The sequence below is a fragment of the Castor canadensis genome, chromosome 6 (genome assembly GCF_047511655.1).
Source record: "Castor canadensis chromosome 6, mCasCan1.hap1v2, whole genome shotgun sequence".
In the NCBI taxonomy this organism is placed as follows: domain Eukaryota; kingdom Metazoa; phylum Chordata; class Mammalia; order Rodentia; family Castoridae; genus Castor; species Castor canadensis.
This window is the reverse complement of record NC_133391.1, coordinates 128546134-128568269: the sequence shown is the minus strand read 5'-3', so window position 1 is coordinate 128568269 and position 22136 is coordinate 128546134. Positions and strand designations below refer to the sequence as shown.

Here is a 22136-nt window from a genome sequence, read left to right as displayed (position 1 = left end):
TCCAAAAACCACTCCAGTGTAGGATTTTTTTTCTCCTTGTTTGGGCATTGCATTCATCTCCTCAGATATGTTTAACAGTTAGTACATTTACGACTTATGTCAGCAGATCAGATAAGAGAGCTGGGGGTTGGGGAGAACAGAGATCATGGTGGCAGGTATGAACTGGTGGTGTTTTTTAATTATCTTGAGCCAAATTAAGTGTTTGCTTTAAGTTGTGAAATTCCCTGCAATAATTATCTTAGTGGAAAATTTAATAAAAGCTACCATGAAACCTTGGTAAGCAAGTAAATTACTTATTTGTAAGTAATTACTTTCCTACTTCTGCAGCTGTAAGGTAAAGTACACTAAACACCAAATAAAATACACAGCAGCCAAAGTCTTCCCCTCCATGTGAGCCACAAGTACAAATTGTGCAGTCCATTCTAACTTAGGATCCATAAATGTCAAAGTACCATCTAAATTTGAGGAAAAAATATTTCCACCAATTTGCTTAGCTACCTCACAAGTGTACCTTCTCCCCCCTAAAAACCCACCATCTTAGTAAAACTGTAATTGTGATCATTTTTAGCAATTTTCAGAGCTAAAAACAATCCCCAGCAATGGTGGCAAAGAGAAAGTGAGAATTGACAAGAATTATACATAATTCTTATACATAAACCCTCTCCAACTTATGATTTACCTGCCTCTAACAAGAGATTTCCCTTTTGTTTAAAAAAAAACTGTTCTGACCTCATGCTTAAAGAAGGAAATATAGCTTCATAAAATGGTAAAACCCAATTTAAATTTTGAAAGAGCAAAGTAACAAAATATATAACAATGCTTCAGGTCCATAAAACAGGAAGAACAAAATGGATCCCATTAGGAAATAAATTATTTTAGACCAGTTTTCTGTTTAGCACAAGATTTGTGTATTCTAAGTGAAGGCTTTCCTGGCAACTAAATTAAAATATCTGAGTTGAAAAGAGACAACTCCTTTCCAAAAAAAAAAGTTGTTTGTTTTAACCTGGAAACTCTTTGGTGTCTAAGAAACTTCAATTTGATTATTTAAAAATCTATTTCAAACCTCATTGTTTTTATTTTTGCAAATACTTCATGACATAGTGTTATTTTTACAAGGTATCCTTTGCTTTCTTGTTTTCCTTTCTTTATAGAAATGCTACAAGCCTAAGGCACAGGTGCTTCTGCAGGAATGGAAAGTCAGAGAGGATGATGGCCTCAGTGGCCAGCCATGACCAGTTTCACTTTGGTGCTTCTATTTCTTATGATTTCCCCTCTGTCCTAATGCACGATGCTTGCCACAGCTCAGGGGGCCAGGATACAGCAAAGGACCCAGGCTGAGTAGTGGTGGGAGGCTGGGAGGTGGAAACCCTGAGCCCACCAGTGCTTTCCCTTCCATCTCTGCCTTGCTTAAATGAAGGGGCTACCCTCTGGCACAGAAACATTTTTGTAGACACACAGAGCAAGCCCATCTTTACTGAACTACGTGCCCAATATATTTCTTGGGACTCAGGGACCACCCTGCAGTAGCTCAAACTTGCCATTTCTCTTTTGTGGAGGTGGAAGCAGTTGTGAGAACTCTCACCAAAGCCCAGGAGGCAGAAAGAAGAGAAGTCAAGCAACCTCCATATGAAGATAGGAGAACTAAGGGAGAGCGCACCTTCACAGGGAGCTGGGGACAGGTACAGGATGCATGTCACAGGGTACACCTCTCTAAGATATCCTGAAGGGAAAGCTACCTCCTTTTAAAATCTTGAAAAATGAAAATATATGAAATATCATTGCCTGGTTTAATGTTTCCAGATTTGATGTCTATCCATCATATTTAAATATGTATATTTAGTGTGCATGAAATTATGTGTAGATAAATATACATACTAAATAGTATATATAATAATAAATACTATACAGAAGTATGTATAGATATACATTAATACAATGTAATTATATACATACATATTCTAAAAGATGGAAAATATAAAAAATTGAATTAGAAAAAAATTTTAAAATCATATTTATTGTGTAGCTATATTTTTTCCCCATTCCTAAATCCACTTACATCATAATTGTAGTGTAGTTATTAGATTAGTTACTTAGGTGGTATTAACACCGACCGGGATGGTACAGCCTGTACTAGTACTCCCTACACTAAATGAAAAAGTTTTGTAACTTTTCTGTGAGCATTTATTTAAAAGCACCTAAAATTGTGCATAGACAACTTTCCTTTCCTTTCTTTCTTTTAATTAATCAATTAATTTTTAATTTTTTGATAAAGGTCTATACATTGCCTTGGCTGGCCTCTAACTCCAATTTTCTGCCACAGCCACTGGAATTAGAATTCATAAACTCACGCTTCTGCCTGAGTAGCTGAGATTATAACTCACAGACTACTTTTGAACGCCATGATGGACTTGACTTGAAGACATGGAATCTATCTGTGTGGAGACTTCAGAGTAACTGAGAGAGGCTCAGTAATTTATAACCTCCCTGAGTATTACTTATAGAAGAAAGATATCATCATCAATAATTCTAAAATTTATTTAATTGTTATTAATTTTAAAATTCACTTTTAAATATCACTAAGTTCTTAGTGGCTATCTTTTTTTCAAGCAATACTTTCCAACTATATAATCATTCTCATGTGCAAGTGTCAGAAACTCTGGTAAATTGTCTAACATCCTTTTTATCTTTTCTGAATACCAAAATCATTTTAAAAATACTTTGCTTGTTTTTCATGTAGCAGAGTATATCTCTTTTCTTTAGCAAGAGTGGACATGTAATTCAGGTCTAGCCAATCAAAGCACTCTGTCCATACAGCCTGCAAGTGTAGTAGTACAGTGATAGGCAGTGACTCAACAGAGACTGATTGATCTCTTCCCCAAGATTTGATGTTGGGAAGATGAAAGAGTTAGAAGACTTGCTCATCTCTTGGGACCACCAGCTGCAAGCTAGATGCAGGCTTGCAGAGGCAGTGTTTTCCCAAGCTTTAGGGAAGGAAACGACCTTACAATGATGTCAATACAGAGGGTAGGCCACTAAAGCAAGAGAGAGAAAAAGAAATTTAGTTCCATGACATCATTTAAATGTCTGCTGGTAGACTCATCCCCATCAACTTAATGTGAGCCAATCAACTAATTTTTTTTCTTAAATTACTTCAAGTTGATTTTCTGCAACAAAAGTCATGTTTAATAGCATAGATAAACAAAATTTTCACACGTTATGTTTTCTTCATCCTAAATTCTTCTTTTTCCTTGGCTGCTATAATGCTATGCTCTCCTAGTTCTTTGCTTCACCCTGTGAGCATTCCTTTTCTGTCTCCCCAGTTTGTCCCGTGAATGAGGATGCTCCACACTCCTGTTCTTAGTTGCACATATCTCTGTACATATTTCCTCATCTAATTTCATCTTATGTCTAGTACACATGATGAACTGGGCCTTTGCATGGGTTCCATTCTCCTTCCAGAGAGACTACCTGGAAGCTGCCAGGGTAAAAACTACAATCCTCAGACTCTAGGGAGCTTCTGTTCTGGAAAACAGAAGTGAAGCAGGGGCTATTTTCTTATTGCTTCATTTATTGCTAATTAGCAAGCAGGGTGTAGAAATGCTGGGGCTTTGGCAGTGGTGTGTCTGAAGACTTGTGAGGCCTATAGTGGTAGAAGCACCCTGTTCTCTGGACAGCAGTCACACTGTGCATTCTTAAGCTCCAGAGGCTACCTCCTGGTACCACTCTTTTGGGGCTAATTAGAAGGTCTTATTCTGAGGGTCATTTTGGTCTCCTGCCCTTCCAATGCTTTTGCAATTCTTCTGTAAAAATCTAGAAGATTTGTTTCCTAATTTCTCCAGAGCGCCAACCCTTCTAACCTGGCACTTAGCAATAGGATAAAATATAAAGCTCTTTTTTATAGACCATAAGGCTATGTTTTATGGGGGCACTACCTCCCAGAATAGCCTTGACTTCTGCCACTTTCCTTTACAACTTCACATGATGTCAAGCTAGAACTCTCTATGCCTATGTCATTGTCACATGTTCATCTATTTTCTTGGGCCTGCCTCTCCCTCTTGATTCCCTGGTAAATGTCTGTGCCATCTATATAGACTATTCCAGAGAGATAAGGCACCTGTTGGTAGGCAGCAAGGAACTTTATATTGAACACTCTTAGAATAACCATCCTCAGGTATTATAATTTTGCTTAAGTGCTATCTTTCCACTATAATTGGAATTTGTTCAGGGGATGGATAGTAAACTTTTCTTGTTTTCCCTGAGCCTATCACAGCATCTGAAATGTGAATAAACAGAACGGGAATTAAACCTTCCCCCAATTTATGAAACATTGCAGAGGCTTAATTTCACTTCTCTTCAGTTCCATGTCCTGGGTGAGATGATAAGATAAGAAATAAAGTGTTTCTACTTTGAGAAGACAGTAGGTACACATGAAAACTTATTAGTATCACTTCTTACACAGTTTTAAGAAAGTTCTTCACCTCTAGGCACCACAAATCTCAAAAGTTGAGGATATTTCAAATGTGCACTCAAATTCATGTATCCTCAATTCTGCCCCACATCCTATTCTGTCTTTCCATTCTCTCCCCCAAACTCATGAGGATTCTATTATCCTCACTGATTTCTGTTTTGTGTGTGTAAAACTTACAGAATTCTTTTTTAAAAAAGAATTTCAATACAGGGGTCTCACATTTGTTATCTGGAAGTAAGGTAATAGACACAGGGAACTTAATAAACATAATAAAAATTAATTAAGCGCAACTTCCAGACATTATTTAAGTGATATTGCTCTCAATACTTGAAGAATTAAAATTTGCTTGTTAGGCTAAAAGAGCAAACCAGGAAGTATGAAACAGTGATTTAAGCAGGGCCTCCCCACACTATTGTGGTACATTATGGTATATTATGGGAATTTTAACAAGGGTACAAGCTTCCTTCATAACTGAAGAGAAGATAGGAGCCTTTATTGATTCTTAATACTTATTAGAAGGAAGAAAAAACCACACACCAAAAGAACTTGGACTTAGAAGACGTTTAAACCTCAAAGGCTTTAAGGAAGAAAGAAAGCCTCTAAAGTGAATCTTTAAGCCCCAGAGGGCCTTGGGTCCAGTCAATACCTAAATTGGCGTGCTGTGAGATGCACAGTGAGCAAAGCCGTCATCTCATGCAGCTGCTGTTGTAGAGCCTGTGTTCCTCCCACCCTTGTGCCACTCTCAGCATGATCTCTTGTATGTCAATATTGACCCAACTTTTCTTCAAAAAAAAAAAAATTCTTGCCTGCAAATTTTAATTTCTAAAGCAGGGTAACAGCAATTGCTTGGTCGTGACTGATGGGAGGAGAGCAGTATGATTTAGTCCTTTGCAGTAGTGTCTATGACTCATCTGGTGACCAGGCCTGGAACTGGCAGAATTTAGGGCTAGCCCTTTTTTTTTTAATTTTTATTTTATTTTATTTTTTTCTTTTATTATTCATATGTGCATACAAGGCTTGGGTCATTTCTCCCCCCACCCCCTCCCTTACCACCCACTCCTCCCCCTCCTTCTCCCCCCCACCCAGGACTAGCCCTTTTAATCTCAGTTGGAAATGCTTTTTAGAGACAAGAACACACAAATAAAAGACAAACAAACAAGCAAACCAGAAAATCCCATTAGGTGAATGAATATAAAGGGAACTTTAAAGCAGAAGTTAAAGTCATTTGCAATAAGAAAAAGATGATAGAAAAGATAGTTTAAAATGTTACTTATGAATATATTTTCTCTTTCACAAGTCATGTGACCTCCAAGAAATTAATTCCATATATGAATCTCCCTTTCATCCCATCTCTCAAGTAAATTAGAACTCCCAATGTTAATGGAAGAACAATTACTTTTGTTTTATAATAAGAACTCTTTATTTTTTAAGGAAAATAAAGTATTGTTAAATTGCAAGTATCCCTCCATGGAAGGTAGGTCCTAAAGATAAACATAAACACAAAAATAAACACGATCATACACAAATTCATATGTAGAACATGTTTGTAATAGTGGAACTACTCTGTGGAACTCAGGGAAGGAGGGAAAGGAAAAGAGAATGATAGAGCATCAGTAATATTGTAAAACATAACATCTGTGAAGGTAGAGAATATAAGGATATGTATTGAAAGCTATTGAAAAATGGGGGGATGGGAGATAAAAGGGTAAGGAAGAGCAATGAAAGAGGTTGAACAGACCAAAGGGAAGTAGGGATACATTAAAAAACACCCTTGAATATCTATTTAAATGTTAATGATGAAAGACAAGACTGTAAAATAGGTACAGTGTCTGGGGAAGATACTTGGGGGAGAGGGAGGGGAAATGAAAGAGATTAATGTGAGGGTATACTGTAGATGGACTTCATATACTTATATGAAATAGAACAAAGAAACCTGTTGCAATTGCTTTAAGTGGGGTGGGAAGAGGGGAGGAGGAGAGACAGTGAGGGTGATCTAACCAATGTATAATATAAGCCCATTTGGAATTATCACAATGAATGCCCCCTGTACAATGAATGTATCCTAATAAAATTGGCTTATGTTTGGGAATATACAATGTATAAAGATATAATTTTGTAATATTCGTAAATGAAAGGATAGGGATGGGGCTGTAAAGAGCATATTTTTCTATGTTTTTAAAGGTAAGCTAGTATAAATTCAAGTTAGAGTTTATAATTAGGTTTTCAAATGTAGTACTAATGGTAACCACAAGGAAAATAGCTATAAAATGTGCACAAAAGAGAATTTAAATGTTATACAGCAACAAAACTGCTAAATACATAACATGATAGCAATATAGGAAGTGAGAGACAAAAAGCAATAGCAGAATGATAGAAGTAAATCTTTCCTTATCAGTAATTTTTTAAAAATCTGAATGGAGTAAACTCTTAAAAGAGAGATTGGCAAAATGGATTTTAAAGAACAGAATTCAACCATATCTTGTCTGTAACAGACTAACTCTAGATCTTAAGGCATAGATAGTTTGAAAGTGAAAGGATGGAAAAAGATACTCTGAAAATAGTAACCAAAGTGAGCAACAGAGCTATACTAATATCAGAAAAAATATACATTAAATCAAAAAGGTTACAAGAGACAAAGGACACTATATTTTAATAAAAGTTTCAAAACAAAGACTTAATAGTTTTAAATATTAATCCACCTAATAACAGACCACAAAAACATGAAACAAAAACAGACAAAATTGAAGGAAGAAGTGGACAGTTCTACAATAATATCTGGAGACTTCAATGTCCCACTTATAGTAACAGAACATTCAGACAGAAAGTAAGTAAGGAAAGGGAGAGCTTGAACATCATAGTAAAACAATTGGATCTAACAGACATGTGCAGAATATTCTACTCAACAATATCAGCATACAAAATCTTTTCATTGTGCATGGAATGTTTTCTAAAAGACCTGTTAGGCCACAGATTAAGTCACAAAATAGTATATACCTATGATGGAATATTATTCATCCTGAAAAGGAAGTACATTCTTTCACATTCCACAGAGTGAATGAAATTTGGGGCATTATGCTAAGTGAAACAAACTAGTCACAAAAAACAAGTATCATATAGTTTCACACTTATGACATACCTAGAGTAGTCAAAATAATCAAGACAGAAAGGATATGTGATTGCCAATTGCTGGGGGCAGGGAGAAATGTGGAATTATTATTTAATGGATATAGAGCTTTAGTTTTAAAAAACAAAGAGTTCTGGAGACAGGTGATGGTGGTGATTGTACAATATTATGAATTTATTTAACAACATTGAACTATACAATTGAAAATGATCGAGATGGTAAATCTCATGTATGTGAACATTGTCACAATTTAAAAGTTGGGGGAAAACAACCAAGCCTATCATCTGTCAAATTGAATGCTGCAAACATGGCTTATTCTCCATGTTTTTTTAAAATCTATATTTTATTTTATTCTCCATGTTTTTAAAGTCATGTACTAAAGTGGAAACAAACAAATGAACCAAGAGAGAAAGTATTGTCAGCTGAACTTCATTAAAATTAAGAACTTCTGTTCAAAGGACTGGGGTATAACACTTGCCTAGCATACACCAGACCCTGGGTTCAATTCCTAGAAGCACAAAAATAAAGAAGAAACCATTAACAAGGAAAAACCAAGCCACAGAATGGAAGAAGATATTTATTAAATTGATATATATTTTTCACATACATATTAGAATATAAAGGATAAATCAAATACATAATTGAAGATTTGAATAGTATTTTCTAAAATAGGTTTCCAAAGTCCAAGAAGTATATGAAAAGGTATTCAACATCATTATCCATCAGAGAAATAAAAATCAAAACTATGAGATAATACCACACCTTTACCAAATTGACTAACATTAAAAACAGTGACAATATCACATAGTGGCACAAAATGCAGAGAAAGTAGGACTCACATACATAACTGGAGGGAAATGAAAGTTCTATCACTTTGGAAAACACTTTGGAAGCATTTACTAGAGCTAAATTATGATCCAGAAATTCTGGTAGTAGATATAGCTACTAAAAAAAGAATGAGTGCATGTGTGTGTGTCAAAAATCACAGCAGACATTTTAATAACTGAAAAATGAAAAAAAAACAAATATCCATAGAGTGGAATAATACATCCACATATTGGAATAGTCTAAAAATGAACAAACCATTATTTAGCCCAGGCAAGAATTGAAATGAATCTTACAAACATAGGAACATGAAGAACAGATCCATTTCTATGACATGCAAGAACATGCAACACCAAACTATGATGGCAGCCTCTGAAAAAAGGAAAATTAATTGGGAAAGGACAAGACAGATTTTTTAAATCTTGTTTTATATCTTGGTCCAAGTGGCGATTACATGAATGTATAGATAGTTAAAATTCATTGATCCTTCATTGTACAGTTAATATTTATACTTCATTGTACACTTAAGATTACACTTAAATTCATGTACACTTAAAATTTATATTCTCCCCTGTCCTATCAATTTTAAGAAGAAAAAGAATGAAGAATGTGCACAAACATGTCTAACTCTCCACATTTTATCATTTAAAAGTTATCCTTCAAAACTCAAAAACAGGAAGTCAAAAGGGAACGGAACTAAGGTCATTTTAAGTGGAACATCTGTGCAGTATGACTGTGAATTCTAGATTTCTGCCTAGTTAAGCTGGGCAACAGAGTATACAAAATATTGAAGAAATTCAGGGCTGTTTGGGAACAAAATGTGACAAAGTGCTGAGCAGAAGTGATTTACACAGCTAAATCACCTTTCTTGATACATAAAATCACAACAAGCTGAATTTACATGCTCCTTGAAAACTGGAGAAAATAAAACTCATTTCATTCAGCCTTATAAACCCTCTCTAAAAATTCTGACAGAGTGCTGTGTTATTACATTACTATTTAATTTTATAAATACACCCACCTCTTCCCACGGCACCCGCAAATAATTATATTTTCTCTTATTTTCAAATTACCTTAGAAAACCCCATAAATGACAGAACATTAATAAAATAGCATATACAGCAGGCTTATTGTTTCTAGCTAATCATTAAAGTACAATAAACATGACAAAAAGCATGTCTAGGCAAATATATATACACACAAATATTATCCAATCTCTTTCCAAGGCTCCTGCATGCTGACCTTATCAACCCAATTAGATGGTTACCCATTTCCAAAGCAACATTAACGACAGTAAACATATCATTAAGAAAAATGGCAAAGGTTAGCTGTTTGAAGAATGGTTGTTACAAAAAAAATGTATGATTTTTGTCACTTTGCTTTGAGCAGTAACAATTGCTACTGGAATAATCTGTTCTGTGCTCTTTCACTGATGTGATCTGGTGGCTATTGTTGAACATAACATTTTAGAACTGGAAGAGACATTAGGAATAATCTAGTTCATCTTCCTCATTCATAGGTAAGAAAACTGCAGGCCAGAGAGCTTTAATTACTTAACCCTAGGCAAATATTTGGGGGTATACCTAAGTGACCTTATAAATAGAATTTTGAATCACTCTGTGAGCTGTAAATCCTAAAGGAGATTTCACAAAGAAAACTTTAGTTTATAGGTTGTGAGGAACTTTCATTTCTAGTCTGTCTCAATTGAAACACTGGCATGGTCCGAGACTTTACATTCTGAAAGGCAGAAGTAGTTGTTGTAAACCTAAACAATAATGGGGGCCTACACTAAAGCAGAGACCAGAAATGGCAAGCAAAGTACACTTTAATAATATGAGATCATCAAGTGAAGTGAAATACACCAGTGCCACAATGACAAGTATGGCTGGCATGGTTTCACTCATATACGGAAGCAGGGGAGTGGAGCAGCAGGGATGGTATTGGAAGAACATGAAAGTAAAAGAGGGACAGCTAGGGATGTGGAAGGGGAATGGGGAAAGGTGGGGGAATGTCATAAAGAAGACTCAAACTGTGTACATTAATACATAATTAAAAATAAAACACACACAGACGAATAGTGGAGGATGACCCCTGCATTCCCTGGTTGATGGAATATTGTGTCAGTCTTCAATTTCCTATCTACCTTCATTCATTTTTCAGAAACATTCTCCAGAATGACTGGTGCTATCTTCTTAAAAGACAGGTTTTATCCTCCAATACAATCATGGCCATCTTAATTGGGTTTTCTAGAAGCAGACACAGACACAAAGATTCATGTGAAGGTAATTTATAATGAAGAGTCTCCAGGCGAGGAAAAATTTAAAAAACAAATAAATAAAACAAGAAGCAGGAAGTGGAAGAGGGAAAGAAAGTAGGCCAGGCAAGGGGCAAGGTCACAAAGGATAACTATGTCCACAAAAGGTAACTGGCTCACTGAGAGAACTCTGGAAAACAGTATAAATTATTGCTATCCAATGTGTGGTTTGCTACTGGTCCATATTGAGATAAGATGCTTACAATTAAGTCACTAAACCCAGCCAGTATTTACTTCACCATATAACCATATCTTTGTGAATGAAGCGGTGTGTAGATTTACATCCGGACACAAGCTCATCTTGTCCTGGGGCTCAAGGAAATAGTTACATATTGATTCCTTTGAATAACAGTAGTATAGATCACACTTCAAAATTGTCCTGATCAAGAGAGAGAAAACTGGATAGCTCATATTCCATCACCATCAATTAGTGTTTAAGGATTGTTCTCTGGGGATAGGGTGTAAAAGTTCTCAGATTTCCCAGCTTGACTACCTCCAGCAGCCATCCCCAAAGAGAGATAGGTGGTAGGTATTTGTTGGAAGTAATAACTGTGTGAGTATATGAGAAAGGGAAAGGACTCCAAAGTGATAAGAAAAGATAATGATCTAATATAATTTGCTAAATATCTTAGAAAGTTCCCACTTTGTCCTGGAGAACGATGCCTTTCTATGCCCGTTTTTCATCTTTCCAGTTTTATCTTTAATTACAGCCTATCCCATTTTACCTGACTCTACACCAGTGGTTTTCAATTTTGCTTAGACATTGGAATCACTTGGGGACTTTTAAAAACTACTGATCCATGAGTTCCACACCCATCCTTCCTGATTTTATTGGTCTAGTGAGGCCTAGATATTAGGAGTTTTAAATTCTCAGTCAGGTAATTCCATTGTACATTAAGATTGAGAAATGAATGCTATTCTAAAGTTTTGTATGAAACAACTTGAAATTCCATAAGTTTGACATTCTGTTCACTCTCTAGGGGAAAACAGGCCAACACTCCCCTTTCTTATTTACTGGAATTTTTCTTGATTAGTGCATTTAACAGTCCATTAAACTACTACAGGACAGGATGGGAATAGTCTATCTTAGGCAACACATGGAGGCAACAGGAAGGTACTCGGGACTCTAAGTTAAATTAATAAAATCAATACATAATAGATGAAATCTGATATCTGAGGAGACAGCCTTTAAAGACTTTAGATTACAAATCCAAAAATAGGCCTTAAGTATAACCTGATTAACGGTAGAAACATATGTATTGATTAAGCTCAACATTACAAATAGAATGGACATGTTAAACGGAACTAAGTGGTAATGAAAAAACCTGAATTTGCTGTAATTTATTTGGTATGTATAATGAATGGAACACGACTCAAGAATTCTAATCACTAAAGAGGTCTTCTCTATTGTAGGGTAGAGGAGCTTTACCACATCTCTCCACACGGCCTGGATGACAGACTACCTCCTTTTACCTTTGTTCAGTCCTCATAACTAAATAGCCTGATGACTAATTTAGGTTCTCATCAAGTGTATTCACTGGGAGAGACACAAGGGTTCTGATCACAACAAAAGAAACAATGCCAACTATGAAAGAATAACTAGACCCAGGAAGAGCTGAGCTAATCAGATAATGGGTATATTCTAATTGGCTTACCGGTTGTATTTCACATATTTAATTAATATGGCAGGTATTGATATTGATCTCACAAGCTGCAAACTCAATTGTGCTCATTTTCCTACTCCTGTGTTTAACTCTTGTCTCAAACTCCATTTTTTCCTAGTGCCAAATAACTAACTTAGTTGGGAATATTCAAGGCACTTTTCAGTCAAATCTTAGGTTCCTCTGTCATATAAGGATTTTCTACGTGAAATCAAGGTTCCTCACACTCCCCTGCTCCCTCTGGGGAGTATCTGAGTTTTAAGAGAGTGGATGGCTGACGTGGGTGCTGTGTTGCATAATTCTAAGGACACCAATCAAGGCAGTACTGAAGTTTGCTTCTCCGTCAAGAATTGTCCATGCTAATGTCCACAGCTAAAGAGTAGGTTTTTCCTGCATATTTAAATGTGGAAGATACGATTCCTTTTAAGAGTAATAAGGTGTTGAGATTGGAGAGGCCGTGAAGGGTCTTATGAAGTCACTGGCAATGTCCTAGTTCTTGACCAAGGCAGTGGTTAAAATGTGCGTTTGCTTTATAACAACCCATTAAATATGTAACATTTGCTTTGTGCACTTTTCTCTAATATGTGATTTATTTTAATATTGAAAGGTTTAATCTAAAGGTAAACAGGCATAGAGACCCCCTGAGGTCTTTTGGAGTTAGGAATTATACAATTACATAGTACAGTTGATAGCATTTTTCTCAAGCATTCCCTGCAATATCAGCCTGTCAATTTCCTTCTGATCAAACGTTTCTTCTGGTTGGGGTTAGACGAGTCCTCCTATCTACTTCCAGACACCTGTAGGCCTATGAAGAGGTGAGTACTAACTCCCTGTTGTAGTAAGCAAACCATACAAAATTCAATGACTTAAAGCAGTAATCACTATATTGTGGTTATGGCATATGGATCAGATCTACAGGGACGGCGTTGCATGATTCTTTTGTTCCAAAGGGTCATTTGATAGTGTTGGGATAATGGCTGGTCAGATTTGGAATTCCAAGACAGCTGCATTCACATACCTATAGTCTCCATGGGAATGCATGGAGACTGGGCTAAGTTAGGCCACTACCTCTCCTCTCCAGCAGGTCTCAGAGCCTTCCCAAGTAGGCTGTCCATCAGTGTGAGCAGACTTGTCTTACATGGTGGCTGGATTTCCCTTGAGGATGTATTCTACAAGATCCGAATGAAAGCTGCAAAACTTGTTAGCTAGCTTTTCAAGTCACAGATGCTCACTGCTGTTATATTCTCTTGGCCAAGCAAGCTACTGGGCCAGCCTACTCTCAAAGGGTGGAAGATTAGACTCCATCTTTCAAAGAGAAGTAGGAAACAATCTGTGGTCATTTTTACCCTGGGTGGAAGAGGGAAATATTTCCAAGCTTCAGTAAGGATTATAAGAAACTCAGAAAGCTAGCTCAGTGTCCTGGCTTAACATACCACATCATGCCATGAAAAACAGAGGCTTTAATGAATGAATGTGTGAATGAGTGAGTGAATGAACAAATGTTCTTATGTCCTAGTATTTATAACAGGGCTTCAGAATTCAAGCCTATTAATGAACTCTCTCTCTCTCTTCTTCCTCTCTCTCCCTTTCCTCTCTCTCTCCCATTGATATACTGAAATCCCCTTTCTCTGACACATAAAGACCAAGATCTCTAGGAAAAGGCAAACAGAACAACAGGTAAATTGGATTGTGTGAGAAAAAAATCACCTCAGTAATTATTTCAAAATATTTTTCTGTCACTTTTATAAATGGGGCTTCTGGATTTTACATTAGTCATTCATGAATTCATTTGTTCAATTCCTTCTCTGAAAGACAGTGGGATGATTAAATGCAGGAGCACTGATTTAACTGAATTGCAGGACCTGCAGAGCTGAGAACCCAACTCTTCACTTTGCGGAATTCTAACCAAGAGTCCTCTCTGGAGCTCTACTAATAATTAAAACTACCTTTTTAGTTTATTTACCTAACACTGTACCAAGTGCTTTTCAGTACTTATATTACCTTATTTGAGCACAATGGAAGCTCTATGAGATAAGTCACATTATTATTTTCATTTTATAAATATAGAAACTGAGACACAGAGAGACTGTAAGCAACTTGCAGAAAGTTACACAGTAATGGAGTCCAAATTCAAACCTCAGAAATCTAGTCTTGGATGCTCTTATTCACTGTGTTGCTGACACTTTAATGTTTATTTTATTGGTATATGTTAAGTTGTACATCCTGTTTCATCATGACATTTCCATACATGCATTTTAAAACTATAAGTAAATATAATTCTATAGTTGCAACTACTTGCCAACAAAACTCTATTGTTTGGAAATTTTTATTATACTGGATTTTGATTTTAGTCAAGCATGCTAAGTAAGGTTCTATTTTAGCTAGGAGCAGGTGGCACACCCCTGTAATCCTAGCTACTTGGGAGGCTGAGATAGGGAGAATTTCAGTTCAAGACCAGTCCTGGTTAAAAAAAAATGTTTGTGAGACCCCATCTTCACTGGGTGGGGGGAAAGCTGGGCATAGTGCCAAATCCCTGTCATCCCAGTCCCAGGAAAAGGTTAAAATAGGAGGATTATGGTCCCAGTGGGCCTGGGAAAAAAGCAAGACACTATCTCCAATATAACCATAGCAAAAAGAGCTAGAGATATGGCTCAAGTGATAGACTCTTGCCTAGCAAGCATGAGACCCTGAGTTCAAACCCCAGTACTGCCAAACAAAATAAAAGCTCTGTCTTGAACACCTATTTCCCCAAAGTCTCTTGCATACCAACCCCAAATTTTAAACAGCCAGTATGTGGTTATAAAAATTAAGCAAAGCTAGACAAAATTTAATAATAGTTATTTGAGAAAATATAATAGAAAATATACAAAATAGATTGAATCCTGTCCATTTTGCATGCCATTAAAATATTAACCTCAAAAAAGTTTTTTTGATAAAGAATAATTTGAATGCAATACCATTTCAAAAAGTTTTTAGAGAGATCAAATAGCCAAGTATTTCTTGACATGTAATAACCTATAGATTTGACTATTATTTGTTTTTTATTGACATGAAAAGTACTCTTTAGAGTGACTGTGATAAGAAATTCCTTTCTTTATATCCATGTCATATCTGGTGACAGCTAAAGTTAACTTACTAATCCCCAGTTGTGGACAAATAAAAAGTATTAACCCTCAAGAGATTAGAACTCTAATAGTGAAGTAACAGTGAAGCATGCATTTGAAATGACAGCTGCTCAAATAAATAAAATATGGTGGCCCAGAAAACCCAAAGAGAAAACCCAGTAGAAATCAACCTTCACAAGAGTAATGTGAGCCTTGACTCCAGGTAGTTTTACAAATGTAAAAAGGATATTTGGAAGCATAGTTATTTTTTAAGTGGAAAAAACCTTTTTCTATTTTTTAATTCCACTTTTCTTTCTTATGCACCTAGGCAAATCACATATAGGCAATGCCAACACAATACTAAAAGCTGGAAGAAAGTAGGCTTGAATCAGAAGAAACAAGACTGAAATCATGAATATGCTTCCAGGAATAGCACTGGTTTGGGTTTTTTTTTTTCTTTCCCCAAACTCTTTGTCAATGAAACCATCTGGCTTTATTATTTTTTGTATATAGATAGGCACACATGCATGCGCTAACAGCCTTCCTGCAGCCACTTTTGGAACTGCATGGGAATAGGTAGAAAACCCAAAACATGAAAGTGTTTGATGTCCCCAATCCAGAGGAACAAATACAGAAACCTTAAAGTGACAGAGGTCAACATGAGAAGGGGATCAGGAACCAGTGTAAAGATCAGTTAGAGATGAATCAACTTGGGTTGTAACACATTTGTACATGGAAGCAGTGCTAGGAATCTCTCTGTATTCTATCCTTATCTCAACTAGCAAAAATGCTTTGTCTTTCTTATTATTGCTATGTCTTCTCTTCAACAAAATTAGAGATAAGGGCAGAACAGGTTCTGCCTGGAAGTGAGGGAGAGTGGGGGGGAAGGTGGTGGGGGCGGGGGGAGAAATGACCCAAACGATGTATCCACATGTGAATAAATGAATAGAAAAAAAACAGATTTAATTCCAACATCACCACCCATGACCATAACCTTAAGATTACCATCTATGTTATAATAATTTCCAATCAGCTTCAGATTAACCACCTATGTTTTGACACAGAAGGGGAAAATACTCAAACTTATAGATAGATAGATACACATACACACATGAGCATTATCCAAAACTATGCCATTACACCTTACCACTTAAACTGTCAACTGACCAATCACAAAGATAAAGTATGTTTATATAATCATAAATATTTAAAATAAGGTAGTTATAATCTGTCAACAGGCCATGAATTACTAAAATAATATAAGTAGATATGCTCAATACATGATCAGTAATTACCAAATATCAATTCCTTTTCCCTTTTGGTTGTACACAGAATAAAAAGTTAAATAACTAGGAGTATGTGAAAAACAATAGTGACACAATACCTAGTAAATACCATGAAGGTCAGGGATTTCATTTTGTTCATTAATGGATCCTTAGAATGCAGACCAGTACCTGCCTATAGTAGTGTTTGATAAATATGATGACTATATGGATAAATGATGTGAGAGGAAAGGAGAGAGGGAGGAAGGAAGGAAGGAATTGAGGGCAGGAGAGAGGGAGCGAGGGAGGAAGTCTGACTAATAAACTGTGGCTTATACCACAGTGTTCATTCCTAAAACCAGTGATCCTGATCTAAGAACTGAGAAATAATTTTTCCTCCTGAAATATCTAAAATTGAAACATATTCACTCCAACCATCTAGAAGAGTGGTTAAATCCCCAGGCTGGAGAGTTAGAACTAGAGCTCAATTCAAGTCTAAATCTATCACTTTGAATGGTATGATTCTGTTAAATTTCTTAGCTTTTCAAAACCTAGGTTTTCTCATCTATAAAATAGTTGCAATATGTAATGAATAGTACTGAGTATCTATTATAGGATGGACTATGATTCCCCAAAATTCACATGGTGAAGACCTAACCTTTAATAAGACTGTGTTTGGATATAAGGCATCAGGGAGGTAATTAAGTTTAAATGAGGTTATAAGAGTAGGGTCTTAATCCACTAGGACTAGTTCTTGTAAGAAGACAAACAGATGTCAGAGGGCATGCACAATGAGAAAAGGCTATCTGAGGACACAGTAAGAAGGTAGTGTAGACAAGCCAGGAAGAGAGGTCTCATCAGAAACCAACCACTCCTGGGTATATACCTGAAGGAATCAAAGTCCACACACAATAGAGATAGATACCCATGCACTCATGTTTATCATGACACTATTCACCATATCCAAGTTATGAAATCAGCTTAGGTGTCCATGAATAGATGAATAAAGAAAGTGTGGCAGATATGCATACATGTACACACATAATATAGTATATTATTCATCCATAAAAAAAGAAGGAAAATGGATGGAACTAGAGATAATAGTGTTAATTAAAATAATCCAGACATAGAAAGGCAAATTTCATGTTTTCTCTCACATGAAAAATCTAGAATTTTTTTAAAAGACATGAAAGAAGAAGGGGGATGATGGAGAAGTGGAAGGGGACCAGAGAGAGGGGTAAAAGGGGAAAAGAGAGGGCAATTGGGGGTGTGCATTATAGGCATATATGATAATGTCATGGTGATACCGGTTACTTTGTACAGTTAATATACACTAATAAAAAGTTAAACAAGCAAGGAAAAGGAAAGAAAACAACCCTGCTGGCACATTGGCCTTGAACTCACAGCCTTCAGAAATACTAAGAAATACAGTGTAAGATATTTTGCAGAGAGTAGGAAAGGTTACACAAAGCCCTAGAGATAGGAATTAGATCCAACTAAATCTATCTCACCAGAATATACAGAATTAAATATTTAAACATTTTTCATAATGAATATAGAAATATTGCATGCAATTTTAATGAATCAATAAATGGTAATGCAAGAGATTGCCACTGTGATGGTCCCCAATGAGCCAGGCTTTCAGTATTCACCCACACCCTGTGTAGTCCTCTTCCCTTGAATCTAGGATGGTCCTGAGACTTAAACTAACTAGTAGAATGTTGCAAGTATGAAGTGTGCATGTGCCAGGTCTGGATCTTCTGAGTTGCTATGTCAGAAATTTAGCTGCTAGAAAAATAATATGGAATGATTATGAGAAAAGGGAGAGGCCCCAAGACTACACACACACACACACACACACACACACACACACACACACACACACACACAGAGTAAGTCATCCTAGCATCTTGACTTGGTCTGTCCTCAGCCCACTGATAACTGCCAGTTCAATATAGCCATATAAATGATCACCAGCAAGAAGCAAGAACAGGTGAACAACTGCCCAACTGACCTAAGTCCAGACTGAAAAATCTTGAGAAATCGCAAAAAATGGTGCCTTAGTCAGTTTTCTGTTGCTCTAACAGAATAATTGAGACTGGGTAATTTATAAAGAAAAAGAGTATTTTGGCTTTAAGTTCTGATGGCCCAAGAACATGGCACCAGCATCTTCTCAGCCTCTGGTGAGGTCCTCCTACTGCCTCATGCATGATGGAAAAGTAGAAGGTGGAAGAAGGCAGTGCAGAAGAGATGTTGTGGTAAGAAGGAAAGCCAGAAAGCAGAGTGAGCTGAAGTCACTTTGTAACAGCCTGCCTGTACAGTAACTAATCGAGTCCTGCAAGAGACAGAACTCACCCCTGCAGGAAAGGCATTAATTCTTCTTAATGACCTAATCACCTCTGAAAGTCCCCACCACTTCTCAACACAGTTACACTAGGGACCAAATATCCTTTTCTTTTTTTCTTCTTTCTTACTGTGTGTGTGTGTGTGTGTATTTCTGGGGATTAAATTCAGAGCCTCACAAACTTCCTAGGCAGGTGCTCTACCCACTGACTTACACCCAAGTCCTTTTGCTTTTATTTTGCTTTTCAAGGACTTATGCTAATTTTGTCAAAGTTGACCTCAAACTACAATCCTCCTATCTTTGCCTCCTAAGCAGCTGGAATTAGAGGTGTATGGTTATTGTTTTAAGCCACTACATTTCAGAGTCTTTTGTTATACAGCAATAAATAATGGAACAGTTAAGGACTAAGGAAATCAGCTATCAATTAACAATAATTTCCATATAGTTTCACTGATGCATCTAGATTTTTTAGGTTTATTTGCTTGCTTTGGGCTACACAGAAGTTTCACTATGTAGTCCATGTTGGCTTTGAACTCACAATCCTCCTGCCTTTGCTTCCCAAGCCTGGGGATTATAGATATGTACCACCATGCCCAGCTTGCATCTAGAGTTTTTAAATGTCACTATCACTCTTTTTCTACATAGAATAAGAATCCAAACAACTGTAAACTCAAGATTTTGAGACACCATAGTAGAAGCATATAAATACTCATAAATAACAAGCACCGTGGCACTCAGATGCATTCACTTCAGAACTCCAGTCCTCTTATAAAACCAATAAATTTGTGACATGTTATTGGGGGAAAAAAACTACAAAATCAAATCATTCTTCTCAAAAGATTAACATATCCATTTTTCTCATGAAGTATTTTTGTTTGTCACAATGTTTTCTCCTGAGAATAGGCTATTAAGTGTGCTTGATTGTAAAGTTCTCAGAGATTGGTAAGGTAGTTATTTTACAGCTGAAGATAAATCAAAACTATTTAGTTTTTGTGCTGAAGTTTTCAGAACAGTTCAGAGAAGTTAAGGAGATACAGGTATCACCATCCTTAATTTTTAAATGATCTTCTGAGTTTTAAGAGATGTGACTATTTGCCAAAGACCAATGGAGAAATCCATGCCATCAGACAGATCTTCAACAAGAGTCATAGTAACTAAAATGCTCACATCCTGGATTCTGGTCCACTTACTCTCATCAAAAGTAAACTGCCTGTACAATCAATTTCTTTGAACAATCACTTGGGTTTAGCTTTTAGAACTCTAGTTTTAAAGTAGTTGATCAAGTAGTAAAAATTGACACTTGATTTTGAATCAATTTGCTGCAAACATAGCAGTTACTCAGCAAGTTTTCATTACAAAAAGCTGGACTTCAGCCCAATCATTTTAGATAAAAATCATCTTACTTGACTTTTCATTTTAATGACAGTTTAGCCTCCTCCTAGAAGAAGCTATTTCTACTGAAGGGGAATTTTCACTCAATTACATTAATTGTTTGGTAGTGCTGACCACATAACACCCAAGCTCTTCAGAGATACATTAGAAAGAATAGTCAGGGCAACAAGTATCGTGGCAGGTTGTGCTCTACTGCTATTTACATTGCATGCTTATTGCTGATCTCATTTTTAATTACCAATAAATCATAAAAGGCCAAATATCTAGAGCAAAACAATGACTTCAAAGAGAAAAAATTAAAATGTGAATCTAGAAAAAGTCAAAAAGTTCTCCAGGACCCACTGATCATTGAGAAATGCGTTGTTCAACCTCCAATTATTTGAGTATTTTTCTGCTGTTGTTTTTGTTGTTGAGTTACAGTTTTATTGCATTGTGATCAGATAGTATGCAGGGGGGTATTTCAATTTTCTTATGTTTGTTGAGATGCTTTGTGCCCTAAAATATGATCTATTTTGGAGAAAGTTCCATGGGCTGCTGGAACATCTATGTTATCATTAAGTTCTAGGATTTCTTTGTTGATTTTTTGTCTGTATGATCCATCTATTGTTGCTAGAGGGGTACTAAAGTCTCCCACTACCACTGTGTTGGGGTCTATATGTGGTTTTAATGTATGTTCAATGAAATTGGATACACTGACATTGTGTGCATATAAAGTTGATAATTGTTATTTCCTCTTGATGTATTGCTCCTTTTATTAGTATGAAGCAATCTTCTTTATCTTTTTTGAGTTAATTTAAGTTTGAAGTCCACTTTATCTGATATAAGTATTGCTACTCCTGCCTATATTCGGGGTCCATTAGCTTGGTAAATCATCTTCTAGTCTTTTACCCTAAGCCAGTATTTGTTTCTGTCAATAAGGTGGGTCTCTTGTAAACAACAGATTTTCGGGTCTTCCTTTTTAATCCAGTTTGCCAAACAGTGTCTTTTGATGGGGTAGTTGAGTCCATTAACATTCAGTGTTAATATTGAGAAGTAGGTGGTGATTCCTGTCATTTAGTTGTTTTTGTTGTTTAAGGATTTAGTGTGTGCAGCTGAATCAGTGCTACTCTCTGAGTACCTATTTGTTCTTCTCATGAGGTTTAATACTTCCTGTCCATTGGTGGTTACATTTGCTTTCATCTTCAGTGTGAAGAATTCCTTTCAGAATCTTCTGTAGTGGTGGCTTGATGGACATAAATTGTTTTAGTTTCTGCTTATCATGGAAGACTTTTATTCCTCCATCAATTTTGAATGATATTTTTGCTAAGTAGAGTATCCTAAGACTGAAATTGTTTTTACATTGCTCCATGCCCTTCTTGCTTTTAAAGTTTCAGTTGAGAAATCTGCTATTTTTTCAATGGGTGTACCTTTGTTTTTTCTCTCTTACAGGCTTCAATATTCTTTCTCTGTTCTCTGTGCTAGTTGTTTTAATAATAATATGCCATGGAGAGGTTCTATTTTGGTTAAGCCTGTTTGGTGTCCTGGAGGCTTCCTGTACCTGAATGAACAACTCTTTCTCAAGATTTGGGAAATTTTCTGCTATTTCTTTGTTGAATATATCCTTTTGACTTGCACCTCTTCTTTTTCTTTGATGCCCATGATT

At 36.2% G+C, this 22136-nt stretch overlaps 1 protein-coding gene across 3 annotated transcripts in view; it reads right to left on the bottom strand.

Moving 5' to 3' along the window:
• Pde4d (phosphodiesterase 4D) overlaps positions 1 to 22136 on the bottom strand; it is a 1369518-nt gene that overhangs the window by 1044577 nt on the left and 302805 nt on the right. The gene's annotated exons all lie outside the window — the stretch shown is intronic.